Consider the following 12,358-nt stretch of genomic DNA (forward strand, 5'->3'; position numbering starts at 1 on the left):
TGACTTTAATAGGGCCCGGGCCCACTCTTGGTGGCCCTAATTATACTAATAATAATAATAATAATCAGCTAGGCTAATACCCAAGGCACCACCTTAGGCCCAAGTCATCTAGCGACTTATAATGCCTTTAAACAGGTGGCCGGGTTATAATGCCGTGGGGGGGTGGTGGCAAGCCCTTCAAACCACGCGAGCCAACAGCTCCCTACACTAACTATAATTAAGTATACGACTGAAGGAATAAAGAAGATTAAAAGCGTTTAAATATGTATATATTAATTATTTGACAATTTTGATGGCGGCTATGACTGAAGCTATGGGCTGCGTCCAAATTCTAAGAAGGAATTATTTTTACATGATTTCACGACAATATATGAAGGAAGAAAACATATTATTTATAATTTAAAAGGAGATATTTCTTTATAAAATAACTTAACATTCGGTTTTCTCTGAAGTTCATTTTCGTCCACCAAAATAAAATGTTTATTTTCTTCAGCATCAATTAAACTGACTAGAATATTAGCTGCCATTTTTATTTTTAAAATCCCCTCTTTTTGACCAAGTGAGAATGCTCTCTCAATAGAACTCGTGAGAAGAGATTACGTCACCTCCGGTGGGAAATACCGTCAAAATTTTGAGAAGTGAGAATCAAGGGAAGAATTCTTAGAATTTTGACGCACTATATGGTGCGCTATTATTCTATCGAGAATTTTCTGGTGTTGTTTGGAACTTTGGAAACATTCCTAACGTTAAAGGGATAACCTGTCGAACAAAGGGAGGGGGTGGATAATTCCGGCCTTATAACAAGGACAGAATTACGGTAGAACTATAGTAACACCTATCGCGTTAGACTTTAGTAGACCAATACTGTATAGTCTCGGTATAGTCATTCTAAATCTTGAAATCAACTTGAAAAATAGTTCCAAAATCAGCCAAAAAAACAGAAATCAACACGAAACTTTTGCTCTGAAATCTCAAAATCAGGTTCTGATTTCGGAAATCACTTCGAGATTCCAAATCGCGGATGAAAAAATTTGGAAACGTTAGACCAGGGCCAGTTTAAGACCTTGTGGGGCCCTAGGCCCAAGCTAATTTTTGTGCCCCCTTTCAGTGGCGAGCGAAGCGAGCTAGGAGCCCCGCAATTTTTAACTGACAAATGGATGGAAAATACAATTTCAATGTAGACTTTGCTTACATTTTAGTAACGTTAATAAATAATTGCTTTACATGGTATTGAAAAATGTGGATGCATTTACTAAAATTACTCTGGAAAAAATTGTTAAAGTAAATAATACAAATTTTGTATTTTTTCAAAACCTCCTGGTGCACCTTGTAGACTTGGTGCCCTAGGCCCAGGCCTAGTCGGCCTATTGGGTAATCCGGCCCTGCGTTAGACCTTCGACAGAAGCACTAAATAGTAAAGATGAGTTTTGTCAACACTGTGAAACCTTTCTTTGGATGATTTTAAAGAAATTTTATTTAGATGATATATATTACTATTAGCTTCTCGTTTTCAGATAAAAAAATTTATAACACCAGTCTACGGAATTTATAAATTTATAAATTTAAGGGTAGATTTGCACTTCCAAGAATATATATTTAAACATAGCAAACGTAAAGCAGGGTACACGACGACAGACACCGAGTTACTGTTTGGGCAATATTAACAAATGAAGTTTAGTTATTCCCCCCTTTTCTTTTGTACCCCCTCAGATCATCAGATGGAGGACTCCCATTTGATCGAATTTGGGCTGGGATAATTTTTGTATGTAGCCCAAACATTTCTATTGAAAAAAAAACAGGCATACTTCTCAACTCACATCCTACAACTCCTTAAAATTTTTGTATAACCTTTTAAAACACACTGTATAAAGGTCAGTTTAGGGTTAGGTTATTTTAGGGTTACGTTAGGGTTAGGGTTAGGGTTGGGTTTTATCGTCGATTACTTAACATAATTTTGCTACACAAAACCCGCACAATTTGGTGGAATTCGGTTGAATGGACCAGGAGCCATCAAATATATAAGGGTAGAAGGGAAACCTTGAAATAACTCCGGCTCCACGGCTAAATGGCGTAGGACGCCGGACTAAAAAAGCAAACCGAAAATAATACCATTACAATAGAACAATGAGATTGTAAACTAAGACCTTTTCCCGCTAGGTTCGCGGCCGAAGCGGAAGACGCCTGTTTATTTACTTTTTTCCATTTTGAAATAATCCTTCGTCCACTTAGCTACCTCCCCATTACTCATTTTCCTTACGGAGATTTAGATTTCGTAAAATTTCCTTTTAAGACCAAATAATAACGAAGCACTAAGCAGCACTAAGCCGGCTCTCATTTCTTTACATTTTAGTTTTCGTGTGAAATTTATTTCCCAAATAATCTTAATTAGGTTATGGCAAAAGTATATAATACTGCTCTTCTGAAAGAAGTTTCCTATCTATGGGTAAAATAAAATGAAATATGAGCCTCCACAACGACTATTCAATGGGAGCGAATTTCCCAGCAAATCCCGGATGTGTTCACAGCTTCACGCGAAACGGACCGGACTATTCATCCAAAAGGGATTTGCAATTAAATCAGCGACAGCCTGTGGAATTATAGCTTTCAACAGTATAGTATTAGCAGTATAGGTAGAAGGATAGAAGAAGATTATTTCTCAGGATATGTAGGATAATACTTATCAGGATATGTAGGATAATACTTATCAGGATATGTAGGATAATACTTATCAGTATATGTAGGATAATACTTATCAGGATATGTAGGATAATACTTATCAGGATATGTAGGATAATACTTATCAGGATATGTAGGATAATACTTATCAGGATATGTAGGATAATACTTATCAGGATATGTAGGATAATACTTATCAGGATATGTAGGATAATACTTATCAGTATATGTAGGATAATACTTATCAGGATATGTAGGATAATACTTATCAGTATATGTAGGATAATACTTATCAGGATATGTAGGATAATACTTATCAGTATATGTAGGATAATACTTATCAGTATTTAGATAAATATTTATTCATTTATTCGCTCAGTTGGCTGCAAATATTTATTTAGCTGCCTCGTAGGTTGAAAATATTTACTTAGGGGTCCAATAGGTTACAAATATTTACTTAGGGGCCTAATAGATTACTAATAGTTACATACTCGTTATAAGTTAAAAATCAATCATCTTATTCGCAATTATAGCAAAGAGCCCCCGAATCTGATTGAAGGATGATTAGGGAGTAGAGCACTCAACCAAGCGCACTAAAAGCTCAACCAAGACATAAAATCTCTGAGAAAAGTAATAGATAACTAAAACCAATTTCATTTTCGGTTAAGTCACTCTTAAGTGTAATTATCCCTCAAACTTGAGATAATTTGTCTTTTTTAGCCCGTTCGCCCCCTGGTGGGAAGCGGCCAAGCGTCAATAGGGGTCTATCCGCCCTGGGGCCTGCCTAGTTCCCCATCAATCTGCGTCAGCTTTCAAAGAGAGAGAAAAAAAGCCGCAAAAGTTACTCAACGCTGATTGCGTGGGAGAGTTTTAGATTAAGAAACTTCAAATTAGCTACGGTTCCACTTTTAATCTCTTCGAAAGAACCAGCTCATTTCCAGTGGATTAAAATCTGGATATATCTCCATTAATCCCCAGAAATTAGAATCGGAAATAATACCCTTCGTTTGATAATTGCGCTATATGTATATACTAGTGTTGTTAATTTTACGGAAAAATAAAATGCGTAAAAATTTCCAGAAAATTTTTACGAAACTTTTCCGAATTGCGGAAAATAATAAATTGAAACATAAATTACTTTTTAAGGGTTTTTAATGTTTTTAACTTTTCATCGATATAAAATGTCTAATATCAGTAAATATACTACAAAACATGAATAGTGTTACATTTTTAATAATTTTAAACTAGTCTAGAGGTTTAGTTTTACTTTAAGATTCGAAAAAATTAGGCGAAAATTCCGCTTTGCTTAAATTTGCAAACAATATATTAGACTAATCATGGAATGAAAACTTTTTTATTTTTTCGGAAAAATACGGAAAAGTTTCCGACTTACAACACTAGTATATACATTATACCACCAGTAATCAGGAATCCATACCTCTACTTGGAATGCTTATCGCGGCAGATTTTCGTCGCGATGTGGCTGACGGTTTTTTTGTCCTCACTATGTTAACCTAACAAACAACAACGTGAGAGGGGAGCGCGCGCAAAGGCGATTTTTTTATCGTAGGCGGGGCCAACGTAGTCAGAGTGATCTTACCATACGCGATACGCCAGGATAAGCATTCCAAGTAGAGGTATGGATTCCTGTCATTATCAGTACGACACTTCCTATTGTTTTAATGCATATTTTCTAAGTAAACCTTTTTTGACACTGATATTGATCTTCTCAGGTTCGACTTGGATTTAAGTTCTTTTCGGGATTCAGTTGTTATCATTGATGAAACTCGCAGTCTATTATCACAAAATAAATGTTCGCCCACTAGAATGAAAGAATAGCTGACCATTCTTGCGAAGGTTAAAAGATATTCTATAGGACTGTAATTGGAATCCTATGAATTTTATATAGCAATTTTGGTAAATTTTCTATAACTGGTTTCGTAATTTTTTCTATAGAAATTTAGATAGTTTTTGAATAGAAATTTTTGTAAATTTTCCATGAAAAGTTTGAAAATGTTTCTATTGAAATTTAGATAATGTTTCTAATGAAATGTAGATAATTTTTGTAAAGAAATTTGGGTAATTTTTTTAAAGCAATTGGAGAAAAAATTTCTATAGAAATATTTAGAGCGCTATCAGAAGTGAGAAGCTAGTGAAAACGAAGCCAAATACTCGCGACCGAAAATCAGCCAATCATAAGCTCGTATTTATCTAGTCATACTTCCGGAGCTAGCGTAGTATACTAGTAAAAAATCAGCCAATCATAAGCTGGTATTTCACTAGTCATACTTCCGGGACTAGCGTGGTATACTGTAAAAAATCAGCCAATCATAAGCTCGTATTTATCTAGTCATACTTCCGGAGCTAGCGTGATATTCTAGTAAAAAATCAGCCAAGCATAAGCTCGTATTTATCTAGACATACTTCCGGAGCTATCGTAGTATACTAGTAAACAATCAGCCAATCATAAGCTCGTATTTATCTAGTCATACTTCCGGAGCTAGCGTGATATTCTAGTAAAAAATCAGCCAAGCATAAGCTCGTATTTATCTAGACATACTTCCGGAGCTATCGTAGTATACTAGTAAACAATCAGCCAATCATAAGCTCGTATTTATCTAGTCATACTTCCGGAGCTAGCGTGATATTCTAGTAAAAAATCAGCCAAGCATAAGCTCGTATTTATCTAGACATACTTCCGGAGCTATCGTAGTATACTAGTAAACAATCAGCCAATCATAAGCTCGTATTTATCTAGTCATACTTCCGGAGCTAGCGTGATATTCTAGTAAAAAATCAGCCAAGCATAAGCTCGTATTTATCTAGTCATACTTCCGGAGCTAGCGTGATATTCTAGTAAAAAATCAGCCAATCATAAGCTCGTATTTATCTAGTCATACTTCCGGAGCTAGCGTGATATTCTAGTAAAAAATCAGCCAAGCATAAGCTCGTATTTATCTAGACATACTTCCGGAGCTATCGTAGTATACTAGTAAACAATCAGCCAATCATAAGCTCGTATTTATCTAGTCATACTTCCGGAGCTAGCGTGATATTCTAGTAAAAAATCAGCCAAGCATAAGCTCGTATTTATCTAGACATACTTCCGGAGCTATCGTAGTATACTAGTAAACAATCAGCCAATCATAAGCTCGTATTTATCTAGTCATACTTCCGGAGCTAGCGTGATATTCTAGTAAAAAATCAGCCAAGCATAAGCTCGTATTTATCTAGACATACTTCCGGAGCTAGCGTGATATTCTAGTAAAAAATCAGCCAATCATAAGCTCGTATTTATCTAGTCATACTTCCGGAGCTAGCGTGATATTCTAGTAAAAAATCAGCCAATCATAAGCTCGTATTTATCTAGTCATACTTCCGGAGCTAGCGTGATATTCTAGTAAAAAATCAGCCAAGCATAAGCTCGTATTTATCTAGACATACTTCCGGAGCTAGCGTGATATTCTAGTAAAAAATCAGCCAATCATAAGCTCGTATTTATCTAGTCATACTTCCGGAGCTAGCGTGATATTCTAGTAAAAAATCAGCCAAGCATAAGCTCGTATTTATCTAGACATACTTCCGGAGCTAGCGTAGTATACTAGTAAAAAATCAGCCAATCATAAGCTCGTATTTATCTAGACATACTTCCGGAGCTAGCGTGATATTCTAGTAAAAAATCAGCCAAGCATAAGCTCGTATTTATCTAGACATACTTCCGGAGCTAGCGTGATATTCTAGTAAAAAATCAGCCAATCATAAGCTCGTATTTATCTAGTCATACTTCCGGAGCTAGCGTAGTATACTAGTAAAAAATCAGCCAATCATAAGCTCGTATTTATCTAGTCATACTTCCGGAGCTAGCGTGATATTCTAGTAAAAAATCAGCCAATCATAAGCTCGTATTTATCTAGTCATACTTCCGGAGCTAGCGTAGTATACTAGTAAAAAATCAGCCAATCATAAGCTCGTATTTATCTAGACATACTTCCGGAGCTAGCGTGATATTCTAGTAAAAAATCAGCCAAGCATAAGCTCGTATTTATCTAGACATACTTCCGGAGCTAGCGTAGTATACTAGTAAAAAATCAGCCAATCATATGCTGGTATTTATCTAGTCATAGTTATGGAGAGTAATTATAATTCTGATTACGAAAACCTTAATTAACAAATTCCCAATTGAATCATTTCAGGTACAAGGAAGCAAGAATCAAGAATCAGTTATAAAGTACCAAATAAAAGGGTAAAAAAGACGAACCCAACCCATCGTTTTACCTAATTATCACACCTGTTGAGCCGACCCTGAGTGAAAGAACTTTTAAGAGACCGAAAACCCGACTAGCCACGAGCCAACTTTACCATTTTATAATCCTCGAAAAGGAAATAAGCGATCAGCGTCAGAAGCGCAGTTGGGTGAGTACACGGCCAAGTGCCGTTTCTGTTGTGTTTGGACGGTGAACTTTGTTGTTTCTGCCGATATCACTTTAAGGCCAGCGCCGAAACCTAATTGACCGGAGGATAATTATTATTATTACGGAGTACCATCGCGTGACTTGAGTTGATACAACGGGGGGGGGGGGGCGAGGGTTAAAACGAATATCCTGACGTCTTTCCTCGTATCGAAAACGACAAGAGCGCCACATAGCGGAAGTTGGCGGAAATGGATGGAGTTTTTCAAAAATAAATTCAATAAGTATAGAGCATATACGTGAGGGCAATACACCATTAAGGGGAATCTCTGGGAGTAATTAGTAACGTTTTCTGCCACTAAATGGGTTAAGGATTACGTCAATATCGCGTTGTATTGCTAGAGTAAGGCTCAAATAAATTGTCTCTAGCCAGAGGCGAGTAAAAGAGGGTTTAGAAGTGTTGCCACTGTAATAAATAATATCAAAGCAGAATACAGGGTTTTTTAAAAGTTTATGCAAAAATTTGCATATTTCTCCGTGAATGCGTCTATTGTAGGTGGGGAGTTGATGAGTATACCTGTTTTTCCTTATTTCCCTACGATGAGTTAAAAGAGCGCCAGAGAGCTTCAAAGTGTGGCCTACTAGCCCCTGGAAGTACGCTGCATCAAGCGCAAAACCAAGCAGCGGGGAAATGCGAACATTAAGGTTTGGGTTCGTGTGATAGGTAAAAAAAGGACTTTGTAAACAAATCGAGGTAACCAGTTTAAAAAAATAAACATAAACTGTGTTTAAAGTCCCTGCTGCTTGGTTTGGCGCTTGTTGCAGCCTACTTCCTGGGCTAGTTGGCCACACTTTGAAGCTCTCTGGCGCTCTTTTAACTCATCGCAGGAAAATGGGGAAAAAACAGGCGTACTTCTCAACTCACCCTCTACAACCCCTTAAATATTTGCATAAACGTTTGAAACACCCTGTATATAACGTGCTATACAAATCCAGAACTTTGGCTAAAATGTGACTTAAAACACCACTTTTAAATATTTTTTAAAAACCAATTAAGGGTATAAATTGGAAATGTTTTCTAAAAATATTTTAACTTACTATTTAATGAAATAAGACTAACCCCATTCATTTTTCTTAAGCCATTCTAAAAAAAATGCATATAAAAACTGTCAAAATGCATGGGGTTTATTTAAGTTTAGGATTTAAAAAAGTGTCAAGTTCCATATTTAAAGTGAATCACTCAATTTCTCATTTTCACCACCAGGTGTAACTGGAGCTAGGTACGTTAAAAATCAATCATAGCACGTGGTAGCAGACTTTTTTCGATTTAGGATATACTCACTTTGAGGATTGAGTACTTCTGGTTATTGACGTCCTAATCAAAATAAAAGTTAAATTATAAAGTTATTTGTGTGGTATTTGTTTATAAGTTTTAATATTGATTTAATCGGCATTTTCGACAATTTCGAACTACAGTCAACTGATAAGAGGGAATGTGGTTAAAATAAGAGAAAAAGTGCCGTCTGGTGAGAATGTCTGGAACTTAGGAACATTTGGAGAAGGCGAGAATGTTTTCACCGAAATTTGAGTGACTCCAAAGAAAGGCTATGTACGTTATAGACCAAAACGAAATACAAAACCAACGAGTATCCCAGTCTGATTGGATGCACCTGGAGATAGTGTTTCTAAATGGACACCTGATCTGGTTATTCAGGAAGTAAATCTCAGATGTCTGAAAAGGATTAGTTAGCCAGATCAAGTTAATATTCTATATTCCCTTCACCCAGAAATCAGACCTCAAATGGTTTCTGATTCATTATCCCAAGTAACCGATCTGAACTGATCTGATATATTTTTTCTGACCAAATACAGTTATTTCAGTGCCCCTTTAAGAAAATATTCAGAATTAGACGTTTGAGACCATTGGCGCCATCTGGCAAGACCTCGGAAATTTATAATTTGTAGGTTTGAGACTATTGGCGCCAATGGGAAGACTTCTGATATTTAAAACTTTGTACGCTTTAGACTATTGGCGCCATCTCGCCAGACTTCGGATAAATAAATTTTCTTAGCCTATTGGCGCCATCTGGTATGACTTCGGATATTTAAAAATAGTCCTCTAATGGCGTTACCTCTCGTGGGAGGTTCTTACGCCTCGTAAAATTGCGTAACAAAGAATCTCGAGGGTTCAAGTTCCTTCAGCGTTAGGCCTTTGTTCCAATTTGAATAACGCTATTAAAAGGGACAGGCCTGCGAAGGAAGACGAGACGCTTTTGGGCGACACATTTTAAAGAATCTCGGGATTAAAGGCGGTCCAGGAGGGTCATTTTGCCGGGATTAAGTGGGCTTTTAAAAGCCGCCGAGCGATGTCGCTAAGTCGTGTCGAGTAAAGAGCAAACCAAGTTTACCCGATTAACTTTTAATTAGGACTTTGTTTTTTTTAATCAAAAGTGAAAGCGACGAAAATCATTTCAATTTTAACGCCTGGATTATCGAAATTTTTCACTTTAATCAAAGACGCCGGGTATTTAAGGTCGAGTGGGTTCTTGGGATGGCTCGGGTTGATTCAACTCATCATTGCTGCGCTTGGTAAATTTTGAACAGTGACGCGGTTTATACATCCGTGATTGGGTGGGATACTTCTCTTAAGTGTATATTATTGACTTCTGGCTGAACGAATGACTGATGTGTGGATTGTTAACGTCATACGAAAAATGATAAGCGCCTCTAGCGACAAAAATTTAAAAACTAATGAATTTAAGACTTCGTCTTGAAATCCGAGGGGGCAGTCTGGTGTACAAATAGTGAGACATCGAAATAATTATTTCCGGAAATCTAGAAAATCCACAAGAAATATAGGATATATTGTAAATCCAGGAGAAATATGGAAAATCTAGAGAAATAAACTGAAATATTTTCGATATTTCTGAAAATCTAGAAACACATGAGGATTATTAGAAATTTAGAGAAATCTAAAGAAACATTAGAAATCTCGAGAAATTCAAGAAATGTTGGAAATCTAGAGAAATAAACGGAAATATTTTCGATATTTCTGGAAATCTAGAAATAAATGGAAATATTTTTGATATTTCTGGAAATCTAGAATTACATTAGAAATATTAGAAATCTAGAGAAATCCAAATAAATATTAGAAATCTCGAGAAATGAACGAAAATATTTAAGAAATATCGGAAATATTTAAGAAACATCGGAAATATTTAAGAAATATCGGAAATATTTAAGAAATATCGGAAATATTTAAGAAATATCGGAAATATTTAAGAAATATCGGAAATATTTAAGAAATATCGGAAATATTTAAGAAATATCGGAAATATTTAAGAAATATCGGAAATATTTAAGAAACATCGGAAATATTTAAGAAATATCGGAAATATTTAAGAAATATCGGAAATATTTAAGAAACATCGGAAATATTTAAGAAATATCGGAAATATTTAAGAAATATCGGAAATATTTAAGAAATATAGGAAATATTTAAGAAATATCGGAAATATTTAAGAAATATCGGAAATATTTAAGAAATATCGGAAATATTTAAGAAATAACGGAAATATTTAAGAAATATCGGAAATATGTTGAAATCAGAAATCTGGTGTACCCCCTCGGGAAAATCTAATAAATATGTTTTAGTTCTGCTGACTCTCAGCGGTGGCACCACAGGTAGGTCAGATCAGGGTTGGCTGGTTCAAACCAAGTGATTTTTTTTAACTTTTCTACTATTCACTCTAAATTATTCCCAATAATTTGTACATTTTCTAACCAAAACACTACTAAGCTAAAACAAAAACGTATTCTTGGCTAAAATATTTGTACATAATCGAAACTAAAACTGGTAAGACTTTTGTAATATTGAAAACTACACATTTTAAAGCGATACTGCTGTTCTGTAGACTAGGCACAGATAAAGTATCTAAACTTGTGTGTTAGTTTAAAGTCTTTAACAAAGATGTCCAAGATAGTCAAAGAAGTGTAATCCCTTTAAGTATAGTCCCAGAAAATTAATTAATTAATTAATTATTTTTTTAATCTGTGCGTATAATTTTGGTACTTTAATTTTAGAACTCAAATTAAATTTTAGTTAATTAACAACCGTATGTACAGTTAAAAATAATAAACACAAGCGAAAAAACTGTTTAAAAGTAAAGTAAGCCTTTGTTTTAAAAAAACCTGGTTAAATCCGAAAAAACCTGGTTTAAACCAAAGAAAACGGTTATTTTACAACCCTGGGTCAGATACAAGGTGAGAGGACGTAGTAGTAGCACTGGTCGAAAACTCGGAACTAACTCCTTGCGCGTAGAGTTTGCAAGCTCTCTCCTCACTGGTTAAAGCGTTTTTCCCCGAGTTCTTCGGTTTCCCCTCCATAAAAACTGGTCGAGTTTAACGGTAATAGTTAGTGTAGGGAGCTGTTGGCTCGCGTGGCATGAAGGGCTTGCCACCACCCTCCTACGAATTGTAACCGGCCGCCTGATTTAAAGGCATTAAAAGTCGCTTGATGACTTGTACCTGGTTCCTTATGTTGATATTATAATTATAGCCATAGTTTATCTTGAAATTTTAAAAGGGTTCCCAATTTTACGGTTTTTACCAAGGGGTCCAAAAATATAAAACTAGGGAAAAACGTTTTACTGAAATTTGTTACCGATAGCGTAAAAATTTGCAAATTAAAAAGGTCGAATTACTCCAAAAATTTAAAATAGAGGGTTCCACTTTTATAGCGTACCAGGAATCCATACCTCTACTTGGAATGCTTATCCTGGCGTATCGCGTATGGTAAGATCACTCTGACGGCTTTGGCCCCGCCTACGATATAAAAAATCCCCTTTGCGCGAGCTCCCCTCTCACGTTGTTGTTTGATAAGTTAAAGGGGAATTGTCAAAAAAAAAGAAAATTTACGAGGTTTTTTTACAGAATGATAGAAAATATATTAATGACTATGTCCCTGAAATTTTATAGTTTAAAGTATTTAAAATATTACGCTACTTTTTCCGCAACCTACATCAAACGGCTCCAGAAATTTCAGAAATCGCGATTGAACCTACGTGCAGCGCCAAAAGAATGAAGCGGCAAAAATTTGAGAAAGGGCGGCGTGTAAGGCTTTTTAAAAACACGATAAACTACAATCTACGAGTATAACTCGGTTAAAAAACCAAGGAGAATGTCGTAGCAGACGACAGTTCCGACCGAAAAACGATAAAACCGGGGAAAATAATATTTCGTTCAAGAGATGGCGCTGCAGGTAGGTTCAAGCC

At 35.8% G+C, this 12,358-nt stretch overlaps 1 protein-coding gene across 1 annotated transcript in view; it reads left to right on the forward strand.

Moving 5' to 3' along the window:
* The window catches only part of LOC149962262 (uncharacterized), a 119,415-nt gene that overhangs the window by 8,368 nt on the left and 98,689 nt on the right, over positions 1 to 12,358 (forward strand). The window contains exon 2 of the mRNA XM_090167599.1: positions 6,870 to 7,089. The gene's annotated coding sequence lies outside the window, so the exon portion shown is untranslated. The remainder of the gene's footprint in view (positions 1 to 6,869; positions 7,090 to 12,358) is intronic.

Source organism: Leiobunum rupestre, chromosome 1 (assembly GCF_980474605.1).
Source record: "Leiobunum rupestre chromosome 1, qqLeiRupe1.1.hap1, whole genome shotgun sequence".
In the NCBI taxonomy this organism is placed as follows: domain Eukaryota; kingdom Metazoa; phylum Arthropoda; class Arachnida; order Opiliones; family Sclerosomatidae; genus Leiobunum; species Leiobunum rupestre.